Source organism: Osmerus eperlanus, chromosome 1, assembly GCF_963692335.1.
Source record: "Osmerus eperlanus chromosome 1, fOsmEpe2.1, whole genome shotgun sequence".
Taxonomy (NCBI): domain Eukaryota; kingdom Metazoa; phylum Chordata; class Actinopteri; order Osmeriformes; family Osmeridae; genus Osmerus; species Osmerus eperlanus.
The window spans coordinates 2,121,049-2,144,159 of NC_085018.1; the positions used below are offsets into that span (position 1 = coordinate 2,121,049).

The 23,111-nt window shown below is 40.2% G+C and overlaps 1 pseudogene; it reads right to left on the reverse strand.

Annotated features, from left to right (window-relative positions):
* Positions 1-1,454: 1,454 nt before the first annotated feature.
* Positions 1,455-20,482, reverse strand: LOC134039363 (gastrula zinc finger protein XlCGF57.1-like; annotated as a pseudogene).
* Between the last annotated feature and the right edge of the window lie 2,629 nt (positions 20,483-23,111).

Below are 23,111 nucleotides of genomic sequence, written 5' to 3' on the forward strand. Positions count from 1 at the left end.
TAAGCGACGTTCTTCGTACGTTGCTTATTATATCAAATGACACATCCAAGATATCTTGCTAACCATGATCTGGCTAATTAGGCTTCACCTCTGTTGTTTAGGATTAGTATAGCTGGATTGAGTTGTCTGGCATGCTTGCGCGTTCATGCGTTGGCTTAAAAGGGGGTATGTATCAATAGTAGACAACACATGGCTGTGACAGACTTCCTGTACCTCTGCTTATAAAGCCACAATCAAATCTTGTTTACATTAAGTTAACGGACCTGTTGCTGTGACAGTCCAGGATGAGCGTCGAAGAACATAACAATCCAAGATCATGACAAATTGTCAATAATTAAATCCAGCTAACTAAAGATCCATGTGTAAGAGACTGACATTTAGCTAAACAATATACTTATTTAATAAGTGACAACCTACATCTGGACATCTTTGTTTGGTTATGGAAACTTTTATTTTTCAAAAACTTTACACAAAATAATACCTCGTTATACAATATTTCTATGATGAAATAAATGACAGATCTATCCACCTATTAGCCAATCACTGTTAGTAAGCTTGTTGACTTTATCCATAGCAACAAGGTTAACCTCACCTTTTGTTTTCACTCAAGATGGCTCCTTATTGCCAATTAAAGTTGGTCTCAACTGCTTTGTGAATATGTTTTAGGAGGAAACTCTTACCAATGAGTTTTTACTGCTATTTAACCCTTGTGCTGCCTTCGGGTCACATGACCCAAAGGTTCACAACGAACCATCGTTGTGTTTACCCAATTTTACCCAATACAAAAAACAATAAATATCATTTTCTTTTAACCTTCGCAATGTGGGGGGTCTGAGACAGCCCAACGGTTAAAAGAAAATGCTTCACTTTGTTTTTGTATGCGGTAAAGTTGTCGCAATACGACGGTGGGTCACAATGACTGATGGGTCAGAATGACCCGAAGATAACACAAGGGTTAAGAGAATTCTTAGTTGTAAGATAAAATGTTTTGGAAATACGGTCTGTTACATTGTTGATACTGATACAGTTTCTCTCCTGTGTCCTCCTGTGTAAATGCAGTGAACTACTTTTAGAAAAGGGTTTGCTACATTCCTGACATTGCTACTGTTTTTCTCCTGTGTGTGTCCTCATGTGTTCAACCAGGTTACCCTTCACTGCAAAATGTTTGTTACATTGTTGACACTTATGGTTTCCCTCCTGTGTGTCTCCTCATGTGTGAAGCTAGAGTACTACGTTGAGTAAATAGTTTGCTACATTCCTGACATTGATAACGTTTCTCTCCTGTGTGTTTCCTCATGTGCGCAACAAAATTACCCTTCATAGCAAATTGTTTGTTACATTGTTGACACTGAAATGGTTTCTCTCCTGTGTGTTTCCTCATGTGCGCAACAAAATTACCCTTCACTGCAAACTGTTTGTTACATTGTTGACACTTATGGTTTCCCTCCTGTGTGTCTCCTCATGTGTGAAGCTAGAGTACTACGTTGAGTAAATAGTTTGCTACATTCCTGACATTGATAAGGTTTCTCTCCAGTGTGTATCCTTGTGTGCTGAACAAGAATAGACTTCACAGCAAATTGTTTGTTACATTGTTGACACTGATATGGTTTCTCTCCTGTGTGTCTCCTCATGTGTGCAACTAGACTACTACGTTGAGCAAACAGTTTGCTACACTCCTGACATTGATAAGGTTTCTCTCCAGTGTGTGTCCTTGTGTGCCGAACAAGCAGAGACTTCACAGCAAATTGTTTGTTACATTGTTGACACTGATATGGTTTCTCTCCTGTGTGTTTCCTCATGTGCGCAACAAAATTACCCTTCATAGCAAATTGTTTGTTACATTGTTGACACTGAAATGGTTTCTCTCCTGTGTGTTTCCTCATGTGCGCAACAAAATTACCCTTCATAGCAAATTGTTTGTTACATTGTTGACACTGAAATGGTTTCTCTCCTGAGTGTCTCCTCACGTGTGAAGCTAGAGTACTACGTTGAGTAAACAGTTTGCTACATTCCTGACATTGATAAGGTTTCTCTCCAGTGTGTGTCCTTGTGTGCCGAACAAGAATAGACTTAACAGCAAATTGTTTGTTACATTGTTGACACTGAAATGGTTTCTCTCCTGTGTGTGTCCTCATGTGTGCAACTAGACTACTACGTTGAGTAAACAGTTTGCTACATTCCTGACATTGATAAGGTTTCTCTCCAGTGTGTGTCCTTGTGTGCTCAACAAGAATAGACTTCACAGCAAATTGTTTGTTACATTGTTGACACTGAAATGGTTTCTCTCCTGTGTGTCTCCTCATATGTGCAGCCAGACTACTATGTTGAGTAAACAGGTTGCTACATTCCTGACATTGATAACGTTTCTCTCCTGTGTGTTTCCTCATGTGCGCAACAAACGTACCCTTCAAAGCAAATACTTTGTTACATTGTTGACATTGATATGATTTCTCTCCTGAGTGTCTCCTCATGTGTTCACCTAGAGTATCACTTCGAGCAAATAGTTTGTTACATTCCTGACATTGATAAGGCTTCTCTCCTGTGTGTGTCCTCATGTGTACAACCAGATGATTCTTCTGAGCAAACCGTTTCTTACATTGTTGACACTGATAAGGTTTCTCTCCTGTGTGTGTCCTCATATGAAAAACCAAAGCACGTTTTCCACTAAAGATTTTGTTACATTCTTGACACTGATGTTTTGTTTTTCCTGTGTGACGTCTCTTTAGCATATTTTCCCTTGGCAGAGCCTCATTGTCTTGTGTCCTGTTCAGAAGAAGCAGCACTCCATGTTCTTCCTCCTCCAAACTCTGAGCTGTAGGACAGTCTGGAGCTACAACAGAGAGGGGCTGAGAGTCACTGCCTGGTTCTGGTGCTGCATAGTCTTGTCCATCAGGCTCTGCTTTGATTTGCTCCTCAGTTGTGTTGCTGGGTAGAGAGTCTCCTTCTCTGTTCTCCACTTTAACAGTTTGGTCAAGATGTGAACATTCAGAAAAACCTTCCTGATCCCAGTCATGTTTGACACTGGGAGAAGTGAACATGGAGTGTGTAGTTTCAGACTGCAGTCCTTGGAGCTGCTCTTCCTCCTGACTGGTCCACAGCTCCTGTTCCCCCTTAATCTGTTGGGGTTCCGGGAGAGAGAGCTGCTGCACATCTGGAGGAAAGAAGAGTAGGTTTGTGATCAATGTAGTCATTATGCAACCCAACATGCCTGAGAGCTAAAACCAGACCAATTGTAGTGGTGATCTTAGTATAATATGCTACACATCCAAGGCTTGAAATTGCGACCATTTTGGTTGCATATGCTCCCAAAATTGTATCTATGTGACCTCAAAATATTTTTGTTATATAATAATTAATATATAATTCACAATTCATGAAACAGCGTGAGCTATCTGTTGATATTATACATGTTACAAACTTACAAATTAATGTCTGACTGCACTGAATAACAATATGAGTCCAATGTACTAGTCTTTATGTTACATAAAGCTCCCAAAACATTATTTTGTATTAACAGGATTAGGCTAATGCCCCAAAAAATCAAGACTAGGCATGGGTCAATGTTTGATTTAGATTGGAGACGAAGTAATTCGTCCAAATACAATGTTTTACGTTCATGAATAGCCATTATCCTTTGTTTCATTATGCAAGTTAGCCGACGGAAGAAACAACTTGTTCACATAAAAGTGTTATTTTCTCCGGTTAGCAACGGAGTATTTACAAAATGAAGGTATCAAAATGTCCGTTGAACCCTCCCCTTTTGATTGACACCTTGTTCGACCCAATAGGAGCTTCCATGCCCCGTTGACAGCCCTCTAAAGCCAACTAGGTCTGTGCGTCCTGCCCCCCCCCCCCGCCCTCCCCCCCCCCCCACACTCGTTCTAAACAAATTTCTCGAACTGGCTTCGACTGGCTCTGAAATTAGCTCGTTAGCCTTGTAGCTGACAGCTAGCTGAAAATGCCAATACCTCATTTGTATGCGTCTGTGGAGCCTTCAAAATAACAGTCGATTGCCCAATATGGTTGACAGAATCAGTGTTCTTTGTGCACCAATCCTTGGAATCAGATAAAGCACTCCAATGTGTTCATGCTTCAGTTTTTGTGTTTCAGTATTACTAATTAGGGATTTAGCTATTATATATGATAGTTCTAAGTACCACCTTTCATTAGAGATAACAATTATGAAAAATAATACCTTTTTATTTGATCTTGACCTTGGTTACAAAGGGTCATTTTGGAGTCTCCAAAAGACCCTTTTAGAAAATTCCTGGATGTACTCTTATAAAAACATGTGTCAAATATGAATATATTGTGGTATTATGTTTGACTTTTGATTTGAATTGGGTAAGGCTTCAACCTGTGGTCCAATTTAGTCTTCCAGATAATACCTACCACCTCTAGGCCTCTTCAGGCCTCTGTTTTCAAAACAAAATCTAGGCGGAAATAGAAATTTTCACTTTCCTTGTGTTCAAGCTTCTATTACTCAACACTAGAAGGACTGACAGGGGTCCTGACAACAGGGGACATAACTGCAGTGTCAGCTTTCAAAAGAGATCATTTACATGCATGTACTCCAAATGGTTCAAGAACAGCTTCCAATTTACTTTGGGTATGCTGTTTAGGCGTTTTCAGGCAAATTTAACAGGAACATGAAAAGGTTAAACAAAACTCAAATAAATTGCTCATCTTGGAAAATAGCATTAAATCCACGCTAATATTAATAACTTTTTCAAAATTGTGTGCCTGTTTGTGCACATTCTGAAGACTTTTTGCACTGTGAATTTGCACTGTCAGTTCTGTTTTTGAATAAAGGGTTGGAAATTAATGCTTGTTTTTGTTTTTTGATCAGATTCATCGATTAATCGAAAAAAGAATCGACAGATTAATCGATTATTAAAATAATCGTTAGTTGCAGCCCTACATTAATGCATACATCTTCAACAGTTTAACATTATTTTGACGCTCCTAGTTCATGTTGTTGAGAAGCTATTGACTTTTGAAGCGTGTAATTTGTTGATGGTCCCTAAACATACACTTTGTTTAGGCAGCCAAAAGCATTGGCTAAGCGGCCGGTCGTAGCGGTGCTAACACCGGTTAAAATAACACAATACTGGGTGTCCGAATATCTGTTGAATATCCAAATTCAAACCAACTTTACCACCGTCATTCACCAGCCTAAAATACAATACAATCAAATCATCTCTGTCCATGACTGCACCTTTAGCTTGCTCTGGGTATGTGCCCCACACACGTATAGCAGAACTGCCCGCAATATAGTTAAACTACGTTGTTATCCCCAAAATACCACGAATGAGCATTTCGTGGGCACGAATGAGCATTTCGTGGGCACAATTTCTTTTTTTTGTTCTTTGGAAGTCATGTCTGGTGGCTCCGTATATTACAGACCCAAAGACCCGAAATAAAAAGCGTGCGTGTCATGATGACATTGGTTGGCCAAACGAACAAGCTGAAAAAAATATTCATGACAGCTTGCGTTCGCAGATTACTTGGAGGATTTGTGTTTAGAGCATGTCTATATTTAGTGTTCTGATGGTCGTCGGGAAAAAACAGTTCTTAAGACGTGTGGTCCTTGCTCTAAAGAATCTGTACCGTCTGCCTGAGGGCAGGAGAGTAAACAGGTGGTGGCCTGGGTGAGAGGAGTCTTTCAAGATGTTATTGGCCCTGATAAGGTAGCGGGAGTGGGCAATGGATTCCAGGGAGGGCAGTGAGCAGCCAGTGATTTTTTGGGCTGTGTTGATGACCCTTTGGAGGGCTCTCTTGTCTGCTGCAGTGCAATCCACACAGTCCCTGTTGATGTAGAGTGGGGCCGGATCTGCACTTTGCCTTCTGTAGTCAAGAATTAATTAAGTACCTTTCCATATACTCTGTCAGGGCCAGCGGCTTTCCTTGTGCTCACTGATTTGAGCACACATCTCACCTTGTGTTCTTGTAGGGTGAGCGAGTGGCTGCTGGGGGTTGGTGGAGTCAGTGCAATTGTGGTGGGCCTGTTGACCTCGAAACGGGCAAAGAAGTGATTAAGTTCCTCTGCTAGTGAGGCATCAGTGTGGACAGTGCTGGAGTAGCTGTTCTTGTAGTTGGTAATGTTTTGGATTCCCTGCCACACTCTCCTTGGATTATTATTAGTGAGATGGTCTTCGATTTTTTCCTTGTAAGCCTTCTTGGCATCTTTGATGCCTCTCTTCAGGTTGGCTCTAGCAGTACTATACAGGGCCTTTTTGGTGGAAGATTATGTGCTGTTCCACTATGGAAAGCCATATGTGCCAAAACCTGTGATTTCGCGTTAAGATGACACATGGCGGTCTTAAGATGACAGAAATTGCAGTTTAAACATGGCCGTTTCTAACCTGTTCAGATGTTTAAAATTGGGTGCTACAACTTCATTCATTTCTGAGGGGAAACCAGGTAACAATAATTGCAAGAGACAAAACGATTCCCCACTCAACCTATAATTTGTTTTAATTAAGGTTTGGAAATAATATGAATTGGCAGTGACATTATTGACAACTTTATTTTGTAAGCTACTGGTTAGTTATTGAAAAATTAAATCAAGCATACAATCCGATATCATATTACAAATAAAGATTACAAATTTAAATTGTAATGGATTAATCTGGACAAGTTGATCTCCCCAACACAAATGGACTGTCCCAAATACTAAATCACATGTGCATGTAAGAAACATGATCAAAATGGGGGTGGGTATGTTGGTCCCATCTTCAAAAAGGGGAGGTTACGTTAACGCAAAATTAATGTGAACGCTAAATTACAGGTTTTGGCACATATGGCTTTCCATATTCACAGATAGGCTGCAAGGTGAACCACAAAAAGTCTTTTAGAAAATGATTCCCGCTCCACAGTCTGGCATCTACACAATCTTTAGCTCATAAAAAAGAACGATTCGTGCTAAGCTACCAAAAAAAAGTTTGTCGCTGAAATTCCAGTCGATTATCGTTGCATCTATGTTTTATGCAGAACTAGTTTCTTCAGAGCGTAATAGGATTTTGGTGGCACGGTTCGACACGTGATCCTTCTACACCAATAAGGTAGCTGCTTTTTGTCAACATGGAAGGATATGTTTGGCAAATAGTGGATGGGACCTTGCACGTAACATAAATTCGGCCCCTGACAGTGTTTTGCATGTGATACACTGCGGCTGCAAAAGTGCGTGTGAGACAGGCAGATGTTCATGTTTTTCTGTAGGACAGTGTTGCACAGACTTATGTCGTTGTTGTAATTGTGCCAACACAAAAGAAACTGAGGAACTGGGAGATAACTGTCCTGACACTGACAGTGAGGACTGAGTGTCCTTAATCTGTTATTCCTTATTCTGTTTTGTACAGTTTTATATATCATATTTCATATTTTTCATTACGATTGTTTTTATGGTTGATCAGTGTTTTCATTTGTGGAAGAATGAATGAATGAATGTTACAACAACGACATAAGTCTGTCTCTCCCCCCCCCCCCCCCCCAGGTTAATGTAATAGCCTAGTTTAATAACTAATGTAATATTGCACATTTTCGTACTGTCCCCTAAAGCAATAAGGTTAGGCTACTTAGAGACCTTCCACTCAAAGTATGTTCTAAATGGCATAAATGCTGCCAATTATTAATTGACGTATCAATAATTGACGTTGGTCAGTAGCCTATCGATTAAGGTACTCGAAAGCATGTACACTGTCTGCTTCATTTGAGCTTGATAGGCTAAGCATTCTGTAGCAAATAATAACAATAAACCCACTATTTATTAATTAAAACTACTTCTGCATAGTAATGCACCGAAAATACAAACGTAAGCAAAGGCAGCAATCGCTATCGAATCAACAGACGTGCAATTTAGCTAGCAGGGGAATAATACAGATCACCAGTTAACTTAATTTAAATTAGCAAGAATATAGACTAATACAATAACAGGCCTAAATTAACTGACAAGTTAGCTATACGACTTCTCAAAGACGCACAATCTCAACTGCGGCGTGAAGCGCGTATCCATGCTATTCTCCGACATGCACTCTAACAATCACAGACATCCTAAAATTTTGTACAGCCCTATTTCTGGTACCGCCATGGTACCATGGTATTTTGCCATGGCAGGTCGCCACGGCAAAATAAACATAGGAAACACTAACGTGCAAGGTCCCATCCTCTATTTGACAACCATATCCATCCATGTTGACAAAAAGCAGCTACCTTATTGGTGTAGAAGGATCACGTGTCGAACCGTGCCACCAAAATCCTATTACGCTCTGAAGAAACTAGTTCTGCATAAAACATAGACGCATCGACAATCGACTGGAATTTCAGCTACAAACTTTTTTTTGGTAGCTTAGCAGGACTCGTTCTTTTTTATGAGCTAAAGATTGTGTAGATGCCAGACTGTGGAGTGGGTTGAAATGATAACAGGGTTCACCTTACGGCCTAAGATGTGTCCCTTGGTGCACGCACACACACAGTATAAATATCCGTTTTCCCATTCATTGGCAAGACTGTGGCGGCCCGCCATTAGTCTAAATTGTCCTTCTATCATTTCATAAAGTTTCTAAATTAACTGAAAATATCAGTACACTTATTCACTTTCAGTCACTTACACATGCGTGCACTGGAATATTCCTGACTATCTGCTTCCAAAACAACAAGTCATTTCGTGGACATTTCGTATGACTGCCAACTACGTTAGTCCAGTCTTCTCGCTCGAAGTCAGTCGCCTCGCTTACATCTAGAGAGCTGACGTTAGCTACATATGAATGTTAACGTCATAATTACAAGAGTCTCTGACAACATAATTATTTTCAGCATTTGAGGAGCAAGTTGGTTCATCATGTGACCATAGGCTCTAAATGAAGTGGAAGCAGGGCTTGAAATTAACTTTTTGGCTTACCAGCCAAAATGGCTGGTAGATGAAAAAAAGTTACCAGCCAATAATATTTTTTACCGGCCAAAATTAAACCTGGCATTTCAGACGTACTCTGAAATTGTTTGACATAAATAACCTTTACCTATTATTTTAATATAATTGTAAATCACTATCAGAATGGATTAAACAAAATGAAACAATTTTACTTTTTGAAATAATTTATCAATTCAGGGGGTTCCAGGATCAGGTCATCATATATCTCTGGCCACTGGATTTCAGGGCTTGACATTAACTTTTTGAACACGTACATTTACGTTTCATTTGTCCATGCACAAAAGTCACTTGACCCCGATACCTTTAAATAGCCTGACCAAGTGATCGGGCAAAACTAGCCTGGCTAACGGAGGTCGCTTTCTCAGGCAAATGATGAATGAAACAGGCTCGGTTAAAGAAATCCGAGATGCTGGCTATCTTTAGCAGGCTTGTATCTACAAAAGGCAGCCTCCCTGATGTTTATAGTGTAGATTGGAGTGAAATACAACATTGTGCACACTGCCAGTGAGCGACCCGAGTCTGACTGAGGCCAACGACATAAAAACTCAGATTTTCAGTTTTACACAAATCACAAAAATAATCAGACCAACTCGCTAAAAGCTGAATTCCCATATCTCTTGAAAGCTGCCCTGCACTAGTTTTTAGGTGTAGAATTAACTGTAAAATTATATATATATATATAACCTTGTGACATGACGTGAAGACATGGCTGCCGCCTAAGACAAGGCGGTCTACCGGGCGACATTCTTACTCAAATTTCAAGACTTTCGTGACCCAAATCAAAATTCTGATGTGACAGATCAATGGGGAATTCTTTCTCTCTTAAATGTTGTCATCCTCGACCTTTTTTGTCTTTTTAAATCGAACTATTTGTATTATCCGTGTCATTCTCATGCTGTTATAAAGGCTATCTTCCCGGTTTTCTGCCACCTAGATGCATTGCACGCACAACTGTTCGTGTTGGCATTGCAATTTTTTTTTTTTACCATGACGGGCGCGGAAGTCGGGAGCTGTACTCCGCAATTTCACTCACCAAATGGCGGAGCATCGGACACAATTTAGTCGCCAGCCCAAAAATCTACACGCCATTGGTGCTTGGCGGGTGCCAATTTCGAGCCCTGAGTGGAAGTAGTTAACGCTATTGTTTAACGCTTAATCAGAGTTTTTCTTGGCTCAAACATGTTGACAGGCATTATCATGGTCCCCTATGTAAGCACATGGCCTTGGTGTGAATATTTAAAACTAAAGTAAATTTAAAGTAAATACAATTTTAAGGATTATGAATTATCAATGTTTTACTAGGGTTACACCGTTTGACATACTTACAAAGATACCTGACCACACCCTAAACATTTTGGGTGTGGTCAAGTTCTAAAATATTTTTACTTTGTCTATAGTTCTTGCAAATGTTAATTAATACAATAACAGGCTTAAATGAACTGACAACATAAGTTATAAGATTTACAGTTCTCAAGGACGCACACATGCGATCTCAACTGGCTATTTATCATCCGGACAGCAGCAGTCTCCCCGCTCGCAGTGTGAAGCGCGTCTCCATGCTATTCTCCGACATGCACTCAATCACTGCTGATAGACGGCCTTTTGTACAGCCCTATTTCTGATACCGTGGAGACAGAAATTGTGCTGTAGCGGGCCGCCACGGACAAATCAACATAGAGGAAACACTGAGGGTGTTTTATTGAGAATGTAAGCTTTTTTAAGCAAGTTTAATAATTTGGAACCAAGTTTAAAGTGTTACACCACATTTACATTTTTACAATCATCCTCCAAATATTCCCTGAAAATATATTTAAAAAAAGAACTGTAATTTGTTCGTATATTTGCTAATTTTAACGCTTATATTTGCTAATTTGAACCCTTTTAAATTTAAGACAGATAAAATGTATGATGATTAAGATTAGGGGTGAAACGATTCCTTGAGTAACTTGATTGCAAATTCCTCTGCCTCGAAGCCTCTTTCAATTAATTCTGAAGCTCACATCACGTTCTTTAGCAATTATAATTTTTAGTGTAACACGCTTACGTCACCCAAAAAGTGTTTTGGATTTGAGGGTGCCGGTGTGTGCGAGCTGTAAAATGGAAGAGAGCGATAACAATGACCAAAGAGAAGAAACAAACAAGAGAAAACTAAAGAGAACGCCGTGGTGTGTGTTCATTGCAAGATCGAGCTAGCATACCACAACAGCACGTGGTCCATGCTGCAGCATCTTAACAGAAAACATCCACCCTATTCAGAGACCGGAGGACCTCACCCGAGACATATATTTTAAAGGGGTGATTGATTGCAAAAACGACTTTGTCATAGTTGAATAACGACAGTTCGGTGGGTAAAATGAACATACAGTGAACCTCAAAGTCCATTGACACGTACCTCTTTCCTATGCAAATCTCAAAATGAAAAATTTGGAAAACGCTAGCTTTTCAACAAAGCCACCGGACTGACGTCAGTCCGGGGACCGCCTTTTTTGGCTCTGATCTGTATCTTTGTCACGCCCCAATATTTACATCCAGACCACTCCACTCACTGGTGTTCTTGCCCAGTCCGAGGTAGCGTAGATCTCCGATGCTAGTTTAGCTGCGCGCTGCTCTGTGTAGGCTACTTCTAAGCAATTACAAAGAATAACGTTTTGAAGTATAACAAGGATATTGAAAATGGACCACGGTCGTAAATGCTGTGTTCCAGGCTGTACAGGGAAGGCTAACACTCATAGTCTTCCCAAGGAGCCAAACATTCGACAGGCATGGCTGCTGTTTGTCTATGAGAAGATCCCGGCGAAGTTCGACACTCAATTATTCATTTGCTCTGAACATTTCACCCAAGACAGTTTTGACAACCTTGGACAATTTCAAGCAGGATTTGCTAAGAAGCTGAACCTGAAAAGATGTGCTGTTCCGACCGTACGCTCATCGCAACCGCAAGCTGTAAGTAGGCTACAGTATGATTTTGTTGCTAACAGTTATTAGCAATGCTAACGTCTCCTGTATCTAGCATAGGTAGAATGCTAAATACGTTTCTAAACACATCAACATACTTTACTTAGCAAATGACTCTAGCTAGACTAGCTGTCGGCATTAGAAGGGAAGCTTCCGAAAAAATAGCCAGAAAACAAATAGCAGTCTGGCCTATTGCTAACGCCTGTCTAGATTATCTATTTGAAAGAACTGGAGAAAGGCAGGTGCTAGATACAGGATACGTTAGCATTGCTAATAACTTACCGACAAAATCATACTACAGATTGCGGTTGTGATGAACGTAAGGTCGGAACGCACCTCTTTTCAGCAACAGCTTCATAGCAAATCCTGCTTTAGCTACATTGTCCCAGGTTTTCAAAACCGTCCTTGGTGAAATGGTTCACGCAAATGTGTCGAGGGTCGAACTGCACAGGGATCTTCTACGCTACGGTATAGACAATCAGCCATGCCCGTCTAGTCAATGTTAGCTAGACTCTAGCTCATCTGCTTTTTATTAACGCTGATTTGCAAGGAATGCAAGAACAGCTAGATAGCGAATACACCTAGACTGTAGGCATGTAAACTAGTTTAGCTTGCTAACGCAAGAGCATAGGTAGAATGTGTGATGATTTAGCCTAGTTTATTGGCAATGGGGCTAACGTTGTTTCATGTTCCTGACTGTTTCATTCAAATAAATAACCTGTGTTGTTATGTAAATCTACAATTCACAATGCATGTTTGTCCAGATCTTTGTCAGGTTATTTTTCAGCAAGATGTCTAGAGTTAGCTAACTGAAGCTGAGTTGAATCACGATATAGTTTGGTTGCTAAGCTGTAACGTTCTACCCACCTAAGCCAATCCAGTTTGCTTCGACAACAAAAGTGGAAACAACTAACGTTATCATTTCAAATGGTATCTAGTCAATCTGTTGAAAACAGTGTTGTGTAGACACAATAGATTTATTTGCGTGTTTTTTATTCAAGTCTCCAACTTCGGTGTTTCAGTGAGTGCTGTTGGCCGTGTTGCGTTTTTGCTCCCCAGCTTCACTGTTGAAAACCAACCAATCAGCACGCAGCTCATCTAAATATTAATGAGCATACCATAAAAGGAGAAAAGCTAGTGTTTTTTCCCCGGGAAAATTTCAGAGGATCTATCAGGGGGCATAGAACAGCACCCGGGCTATTTTCAACCCAACCAATGTTACATACCCTATTCGGAGACCTTAAGGAACAGTGTGAAATACCCCCAAAAAACATTCAATCACCCCTTTAAAAAATATATTTTTTAATTTTTCTATAAAAGGAAACCTATAAGTTGTTCATTTTAAGAGACCAGTCTTTTCTTTGGTATATTTACCATTGGTCTTTAATTAAGCAAAACTGGAATTTTCGGTAGAATACTCGATTACTAAAATATTCGATAGCAACAGCCCTAATTAAGATTATGATAAAATACCTTTTGTCATGAAATGCACAAGCATCATGTGCTGATCTGAACTATTATTTGACTAGTAACCTAAATAAAAACGATTCCTTGACTGAAATACTGTTACTTCTGATCCCTACTTTCTGTATGCACACTTTGCATGTTGCTTTGAATAAATTAATGTAGTTCGGTTTATTAAACATTTATTTCATAGAACATTGGCAGTAGCATATGCATAGGAAGGCTATGCATTTGAAGTTTAGTTATAACCTTAACTGACTTATAGATTAACACTTTTTATCCAGCCGGACCATTGAAATATGAGAATCTAAATTCCCATGGTTCCTGGCTTAATATCTTCGCGGTCCAATCACCAACGATATTTCATTTTTGATGCTGCGTTTATTCAAGGGCGGTGTTTATTCGAGGGTGGCGTTTAATTAGTAAGAGAGATTTAGTGAATTGTAGCTGCAGTTTGGCCATAGACAAACAAATACCGGTATTTTAGTCTAGCTGCTCTAGCATGCTGACGTGTCTTTAGACAAGCTTGCTAGATCGGTACATTAAATATTCTTAGCTAGTTTGAACAATACGGTCTTCTAAATCACCGATTAAGGAGCATATGTTTGCTTTTTATTAACGCTGATTTGCAAGGAATGCAAGAACAGCTAGATAGCGAAAACACCTACCCAGGGCTCTACGGCAACTTTTTTTTGCAGGAGCACGTGCCCCCAAGTGAAAAACTTTCGGGGCACAGACACAATTTAGGGGAAAAGTCAGTTTTTTTTAACATTGCATCATTATTAGACTGTTGAATAAATTACACACAATTGACCGGAAACAGGATTGGTTACTTTTATTACTTTTCTGTATTAATTGTAACATTGTTTCAAACTGACTGGCTTGGCCAAGCTTTGTAGCATGGGCGTCTTGATCTTATTCCAGCTGAGAGTTTTCAGCACATTTAGAGACATCAACAGCCATGCAAACAGGTCAGGAGTAAAAAATGTGAGAACAATACGGCGAATCCGGGCATGCTCTCCCAGAAGAAAATGTCTTAAATTTAAACGTAAATTTAAATTCAATTTAAAAGTTAAACGCATCAATCTAGTGCACTTTGAGTACTTGTAAAAAATGCTCGCACTGTCTCAAAAACTGATCGCAAAATGCGACCATTTGGTCGCAGTCTGGAGCCCTGCCACTTTTGTCTGCTTTAGACGGGAACATACGACAGACGACACAGTGCATCTTCGTTCCATAAAAAAAGTTGCTTCCGTTTGAGTGCGTAGCTCTACTTTGCTGCCATCTTCACTTTATTAGGTGCGTTCGACATGGACTGACTTCATGCAGCGCTGCAGCCGGCTGCAGGCGGCTGACTTGAAACAATGAATTCTGGTTAGACTTTTTGTCCGACTTGAGGCGGCGCCGAGGCTAGGTCACTGTGACGTAGCCATCAAAGTACCGTGAGATCGATTCGAGAACTGCCGGCTGTGTAGCCGAGCACATTTTCTCAAGAGCAACTGCACGGGTTCTAATGACAACACAGCTATTTCATGATTGGCCAGACTCACACACGACAACTTTGACGCGTGTTTTGTAATTATTCTGACACCTTCAGTTTTGCCAATGCTCAAATCTGGACCAAACAGTTTAATTGAATTAAAAATTGATGAAGAAAGGGTTTTAGTCCGCCTCTTCACTAACGGAAAGACTACGTTTAATTATAAATAAAGTAAAGTAAGCAAACAGCGCTTGATCGGCCATGACTGACGTCAACGCAGCAAACCACGAGAAGCAGGAATGTCCGACTTTAAGGAGGCGTTTTTAACCCCTCCCCGACTGCAAGAGGCTACTCTCGCCGGTCGTTTCATGCAGCCGCAGTCCATGTCGAACGCACCTATTGTCATGCGCCAGTCTCGCGCCAGTTGTTAAAAAAAAATATATAAAGATTAGAGAATTACAATTTGACAACCACTCGTCACTCACTACTCAACTCTTGATTTGCCAACTGTGCGCCCCACGAGCTGCAAAGTTATTTATGCATTTAGCAGATAGCAAAACATGTGAAGGATGTTAACTTTTACAATGCAATTTTTTTTTTCAATCAATAATTTGCAGTGGCCCGATCGGGCCAGTGAGTTGCTAGTTTAACTGTCCCAACGTTACTTTTTACCCAGCAGATGTTGGTAACGGATGTTCGTTACCAACATTGTGTAGTTAGGGAGCTTAAATTATATAGGTTGAATATTGGTAAACTATGTAGGCCTACACAGTAATATTTAATAAATAATTATAAAGTTTACAACTTTAGAAATGTTCACCGTAGTCTACAATTAATGGAGTAAAATCTTAACATGTTTTTTTCTTTAAATATATCAAATAATATGGTGTATTTTATCATCCTGCAGCCAATTTCGCAAGCGTCTCGCGGAAAAATTCGACCAGCTGCCGAAACGATAGCTGCAGAGCGCGAGCCAGTCGCAGCCTGTGTGGCCGGTCCAATTTGATAACATGGGCGCCGAAAGAAAAAAGGCGCTTTGAAGCTAATCGCAGCGCTTCGCAGCCAGTGTGTCCCAGGCGTACGCTCTGCATCACTGGCCTTCCCACAGTACACCACGCTCGGGGGCGTGTTAGACAAGTTAATACAGAGTTGTAGTTCTCTAAGGTCACTGTTATAGTCATGGCCAAGCGTAAAGACTTGGGTTCATGTACTCACAATATCGATCAAAATACCACTTTTACACAATATTGGTGTCAAAATACACAATATTTTACAAGTGCAAGATTACAGTACATGTTACGTCACCGGTCACTCAACCAGTCATTTATCGGCTGGGCTAGCAAGCTAGCAGTGGCACAGAACAGTCACGTAATGTGACTCGACTGAATTTAAAAGTATACTAAACACACCAGGGACACTGGCAACATCGGCAACCCTGCACCATAGATTATTATTTTAATGTAATCTTTAAATTCAGGCTTGTCACATTACGCAACTTTGTTCTGAACAGGACTGGGTGTGCAGACACAAGTTTCTCCTTCATCTTGAATCTGTGAAATTTAGAAATGTTTACCATGACCAACGGTAGCTACGTTACAAGAAACAAGAAACCAATCCGATTGGCCAATGCTAGCGTTTAACACTCATAAAGTTGAGAAATTTCAACTCGCAACGCTCCGCTCGCCTTTCCACAATGCCCTACGCGAGTGTCAACGCCCTGTTTCGTTGAAAATGAATTGGAAGCCGACGCCCACTCCGCTGTAGTGGACACGCAGGGTAAGACGTTTGACCATCTATAATTGGTTGTCATCTTTCCAGACTGACTCGTCCGGTCGTGCGCAGAAGCCAGTCGCGAGCTTGTGAGCTGGAGCTAAGGCATTGCAGAAAACTGTCAGAATGTGGTACAAGTCCGATCAAGAACCAGATACATGTGAACTTTACGAAAATCAATACTATTAGTACTGTAGTATTATACGTGCAGGGCCTATACGTTGTTCTTTTTACTTCGTGTTTTTAGTTTGACTGCTTAAGTATTGTGTCGGATTAAAGAAACTGTGAACTTGAATATCTGGCTCCGTTGTTGTTCTAGCTCGGCAAAGCAAGCTAAATTAAGCATTACTATTATAATGATGATGAGTGTTGCTTACTATTACTAGCTTATTGTTAATGCCATCGTTGTGGTGGTGTGACAAAGTTCTAAGACTATAACGACCATAACAATATTGTGATTATCAGACAGGATAAACAATGTATTTTTTATTATTTAATAATTATTTTTAGGGGTGCTGAGATGAAATTTAGGGGTGCTTGAGCACCCATAAAAAGGGTCTAAAATCGCCACTGAATTGTACCCTCTCTAGTTACATTAATAATTGCATTGCAGGTTAATATAAGGTGTGCCCCTAAATGTTCTGCTTGCGCTCTTAAAATTTCAGTCAGGGGCTACTGTGCTCCTAGTAAAGAAAGTTAGTCTGGAGCCCTGCTATAAAGGCAGGCAACTGTAGATTATCAAGCCATTTCTCCTTGTTCTCATTCAGCTCAGGTAAATCAGCGATTTGCTGATGTTCCCTTTTTTGCTCGTCCCCTGTTCGTATCCGCGAGCACGTTTACAGGAAACTTTTCTTGACGTAAGCAAATAAATGGGGTGCTAGTTTAACCATTTCGGATTGGTTTTGAACTTAGCAAAAATCAGGAAAAATGTTTCTATTAAAAAGCTAGTAGTATGAGCCAGGTTCAAGAATCAAACAAAAAATATTGGGGGAGATAGTTTTAGATATGGTGACTGGAGTTATTGAAGACATTTCACAGTCAACATGATAACACTAGTGGGGGGGGGGGGGGGTGTTTTTAAATCCACTATTGGAATTCACAGGCTGTAACCCTAGTACCTAGTCCGTCCTCACAAAAAACACACCACTACCTCCCGGAAATGAGTCTCTGCAGGTTGGGACATCTGAAACAGCTAGGGTGAGTTCAGGTAATGTGGGACATCAGGTAAAGTGGGACAGTCAGTAGCGGAGATAGCGTGGGTGCATGGGTGCGGCCGCCCCAGGGCCCAGTGCCAGTCAGGGGGCCCCCAAACGCCGCCGATCTTGCGTCACGTTACGAGAAAGGGGCCCTCGCTTTGTGACACAATGCAGATAATTAGCTGAAAGAAGCTAACTACGGCTTCTGATCTCGCGCTACCACATTCCGTTAATCCAGCTCTTTTTATCAAACGTAAGTTACGTAAGTAACAGTCACTTAACTCATGGCCATGGTAAACCAGCACAACAATAACAATTGCCAGGCAACAAAACGCTACATTCAGTGCCGAACGAAGTTTCAGCAGTCTACGTCTCATTAAGACATAGCCTACTTGCGTTCGTGCATGGATGAGGCCAGACTGTCAAATCTCACCTTTCTGTGTGTGGAGCGGGACATACATATTGACAAGGACAAAGTGGTTGGCAAATTTTCCACCATGAAGGAGGAGGATGAAGATTTAATAAGGGATATTTGTATAGTTTTGTTAGATTCATTTGTTCTGGAGGATCGTTAAGCAGACAACAAAATTGTAAGAAATACTGTGGCACTGATTGAGCGCACTTGGCCTGTTCAGCACCATCGCTGTCAATCAGCTGTTGCTGTCCATGGTGTTGAAAATATTTTATTTGACTGGCAAACTGTTTTCTTTGTTCGTCAATACAAACTTGTCAACAAATGTGGCTTTTCTTTGTGTCTTATTTGACATATAGGCTTACTTGGCTGAACACATTATAGTGACACATTATAACATATGCATTCATCAGATATTTTATCGTTTTTTTACGGTTTTAATTTTAAAATGACTTGGTAGCAGAGGGCCCCATGATGAAGCTCCGCCCCCACTGTACTGAGAGTCTAGCTCCGCCCCTGGGGACAGTTATGCATTTTGATGATTTAATATGTGCAAAACCGACATCCAATCACCAGAGTTGATCTTGACTCGTAAATACAACACTTCTAGTCACTATGCAGTGGTTTTTATTTGTCTGACAATCTGAGTATGCGTGATCTGTGGTGTACTGCAGGTCTGCAGCTTATATGTGTGTACTGAAGACGTTTGCCTGTCAACGGTAGGTCCACTGTGCAAAATCACCCTCATACTTTATAAACTTCCAGATTGATAAATGCAATGAATGTTGACAACTTCGACATATTACATGTATTTTATATGATTAGTATGATTGTGTTGTTTGTAAAGCAGTTTTGTCAATGTGCAGAAAGTTTAATCGTGTTGTATACCACGAGGTTCATCATTATACACTCTGATTAGCTAGCTAGTTAACTGGGAATTTCCATTCCTCACGTTCCGTTAGCTAGCTAACCGTGCTGCCATACTGAACCTGATGTATTTTGTCATTTTACTTTACTTGTGCAGATGCTGCGTATGCCAACTGTTTGTTTGTGCATGAATAGGTACGTTGCTCCAATAGTGTGTTAACGTTATATGTGTGAAATATGTGCATTGTTGTTTAAATTGTTCGTGCACTGTTTTATTTGTATGTGATTAATGTGTTGTATGAAATGAGACAGAATAAATTTGCCTGTCAACGATGCTGCGTATGCCAACTGTTTGTGCATGAACAGGAATTAAAGAACCAAGCAATCGCAGTGTTCGTCAGTCCCCTGTTTGACCACCGTCACAAATGCATCACACTGCACTTAAGTTCCCAACTAAATAACAAATTTCACTGTCATCGAACCAGCGCTTTCAGACTTGTATGCGTGACCACTAACGCTAGTCCAACAGAATCCTAACGCATCGTGATTAGCTAGGTAGTAGCACATAGACTGCAGATCACTAAGGTTTACATCAGTTACACTTTATGCCTATTGTATGAGTCAAACCCCACAACTAATTGAATCTTGCCACACCCTTGCACTGTTGCATTGTTGTATATAAACTAATTATTAATAATATTAGCATAGGCTGACAGACGATGACTGTCCCACTTTAACACACAAGCTGTCCCACATTACCTGAAAATGCTGCCTGAGTGAAAGAGGGGGTCATTATGTTTGAAAGTGTGTAGCTCCTAAAATACTGTGTATTCCCATTTCATTCCAACATGAACATGTTCCTAAGACCTAAAACCATTTACAGAAACACCACTGGGGTGAGTTAAGTTTTTTGTAAGTCTACTGGAGCCTCTACCAAGTGTCCCACATTACCTGAAATCACCCTACTGCTCTAGTAACCACTCAATCGCAATCGGTTCTCACAAAATTCAGCTTTTATCTTAAATACCTGGGTTCCCCGTGTTAAATACCTGGGTTCCCCGTGTTAGACCAAAATATGTAATTAAAGATACAATTAATATAGATACAGCAGATTATAATCAACTGTAGTTATTAATCGAACCTGTTCGGTGAAGCTTGATCTCAGGTTGAGTAACAATGTCCAACAAGCGTTGCAGTCGCGTGCTCTCCTCCTCTGAACGAGAAATCTCCTCTTCGAACACGGCAAACGATTTCTCAGCGGCCGCGAATATCTCCAAAGCTGCTGTAGTTAATCGGTCATTGAGAAAATCCCTGAACACATTTAGTTGAGACATGTTGATGGTGAAAATCGTAGTAGTTTACAAAACCGTAGTTCGATTTAGTTTTTTTTCCTCCTTCTTCATGTGCGTTCTCTCTAACCGGATGTCAATAGGTCAGGGGGGGGGGGGGGCGTGTCGCCTGAAGGAGCTGAAGGGGTAAATACCCTGAAATTAAAGCTGAAAGTCTGCACTTAACCCTTGTGTTATCTTCGGGTCATTCTGACCCATCAGTCATTGTGACCCACCGTCGTATTGCGACAGATTTACCGCATACAAAGACAAAGTGAAGCCTTTTCTTTTAACCGTTGGGCTGTCTCAGACCCCCCACATTGCGAAGGTTAAAAGAAAATTATTTTAATTTGTTTTTGTATTGGGTAAAATTGGGTAAACACAACGATGGTTCGTTATGAACCTTTGGGTCATGTGACCCGAAGGCAGCACGAGGGTTAAAGCACATCTTGATTGTTTCATTTCAAATCCATTGTGGTGGTATACAGAGCTAAAATGATGAAAATTGTGTCAATGTCCAAATATTTATGGACCTAACTGTATTTGTCCTTTCATTACCATTAGGGAACTTAAATGGCGTTGCAGCGCAGCTGGAGTTCTTGCATCCAGGGAAGATGCAGTTGCGGGTGGTGGAAGACATCCTGAAGCTAGCTAGCTAGCTAGCTGATGTAGGCTACAATAACAGTACAGCAGGAGGAGCCATTCAGTGATCTGACGTAGATAGGTCGAAATGACGTAGATAGGTAGTTTTTTGGCTCCACCCATTAAAACTTGGTCTGAAAACGGAAGAGAAACTGTTCTTCGGTCTAACTCCACATTTCAGTGCGACAAAGTTTAGCGCTTTGCACATGCTTTCAGGAACTAATTTCACACGTATATAATGTACTAAGCAAAACATGGAATTTACTTTACAGGATCTTTAACGAAATACCATGAGTAAGACCTCACCTGAAGCCCTGATGGTCCAGCTGCTGCTTCCTCAGCCTGCACTATATCTGCACTGGATTTGAGTTTCCTGAATGCATTTAAAAATGATGCCTTAATTAACAAAATGACCTAATGAGAAGTACATGCAATGCATTTGTTTGTTCAGAAATTATGTTTTTTATATGTAGGTAATTGGTTCAGGTTTTATGGAGCTTTACTAGGCCTACATCATCTGTACTGGACTTCTGAGCAATGAAATAATGTATTAATTAATTATATGATGCATACATTTGGGCATCCCAATTTATAGCACCTTTTTACTACCTACAAGTATAAGTGTGAATGATAACATTCATGGGTAACATTGTCTAAACATCCCCTAAAAACAGCAATTTAATTCAATCTTTACCAAAATGGACAATTCAACTTCCCTGAACCCCTGATGCTGATTCATCACCAACCTGCTCTACATCTGTAGCTTCAGGGTGCTGTTTTTCAGAATCAGAATGGGATTTATTCGCCATGAAAGTTTGCACAGACAAGGAATTTGCTTTGGCAGGAAGGTGCATACAATAAACATATAGGGACCTAAAATTTAAATATGTGGACTATCTATACTTAGGGTACATAAACTAGCAGTACTAAGTGGGATTAGAATTGAATTAAATATACAATAAGATAAAATAAAATATAAGTTGCCGTAAATTACAATATAAAAATACAAAAATACAAATATTACAAAAAATACAAATTTACAAGATACAATTTTGTAATGCAGTGCAAAAGCAGTGTGTTTTTCCTGCACAGTAATTCATCAATTTAATACAGACACTAACCATGCTTAGTTGACTGCTGACATTGGTTGAGATTACAGGGATAGCCATATTACTATCCAAGGGATCATATAGGCCTACTTATTACCAGTTAATATCACTTTTGAGTTGCTAGCCTGCTGGTACACGGTCCCATTATGTGGGTAGGTTAGCTTTATCCTTCTGGCTTCAACAAGACCAGCTGCTGCTAACACACTGGTCGAAAGATTTCAGACGCTAGGGGTAGATTTAATACAAGCAGAAGTTACATACTCTACTACACTAACAACATGTTTCCATTGTAGAATGGGTGGCGATGTAAGGCTAGCAGGTTTGCACTGTGTGGGTAGTTTTCCTACTAACGTTAGCTAACTAAAACGACCTTCTTGATAGCTATTTACTCTCTGGGTGGTGACAACAACTTCTCTTCTTTTTGGATGAAATTTTCCTATCTACAAAGCACAAAAGGGTCAAAAATATCCATGCTGAGACCAAACAAAATACTAATATGAGGCTTTATTATTTCCTGGCGTATTTAGTAGCATACCTTGTCAGACTACTGCCAGCTCTCTTTCTGCAAGTCACGATTCACGATTGTTTAACAAAATAAAAAAAAAAAAAAAATTAACAAAATATTGGTGGGGACAATTGTGTCTTTCCCAAACTTTGGTCGTGACTAGTCCCTATGGACCGTATGCAAACCTACGCCCTTGTACATTTGAATATTTCTATGCGTAGGTACTTTTCAAGTTTTGGCCGTACGCCATCTTTTGTTACGAAAGCTGCAAAATCATTTATACATGAGGCCCCAGAGCTTTAAAAAAAAAGGTATTGTCGGGTATTATGATTGTAGTAGAGTTATCGGGAATAAAGTCACTTACAGAAACAACCCAGTAACCCTGGAGATTAAGGTTGACAACTCTATGCTACTTGGCCACAGTGAAACTGCAGCTATGCAGCGCAGAAGAACT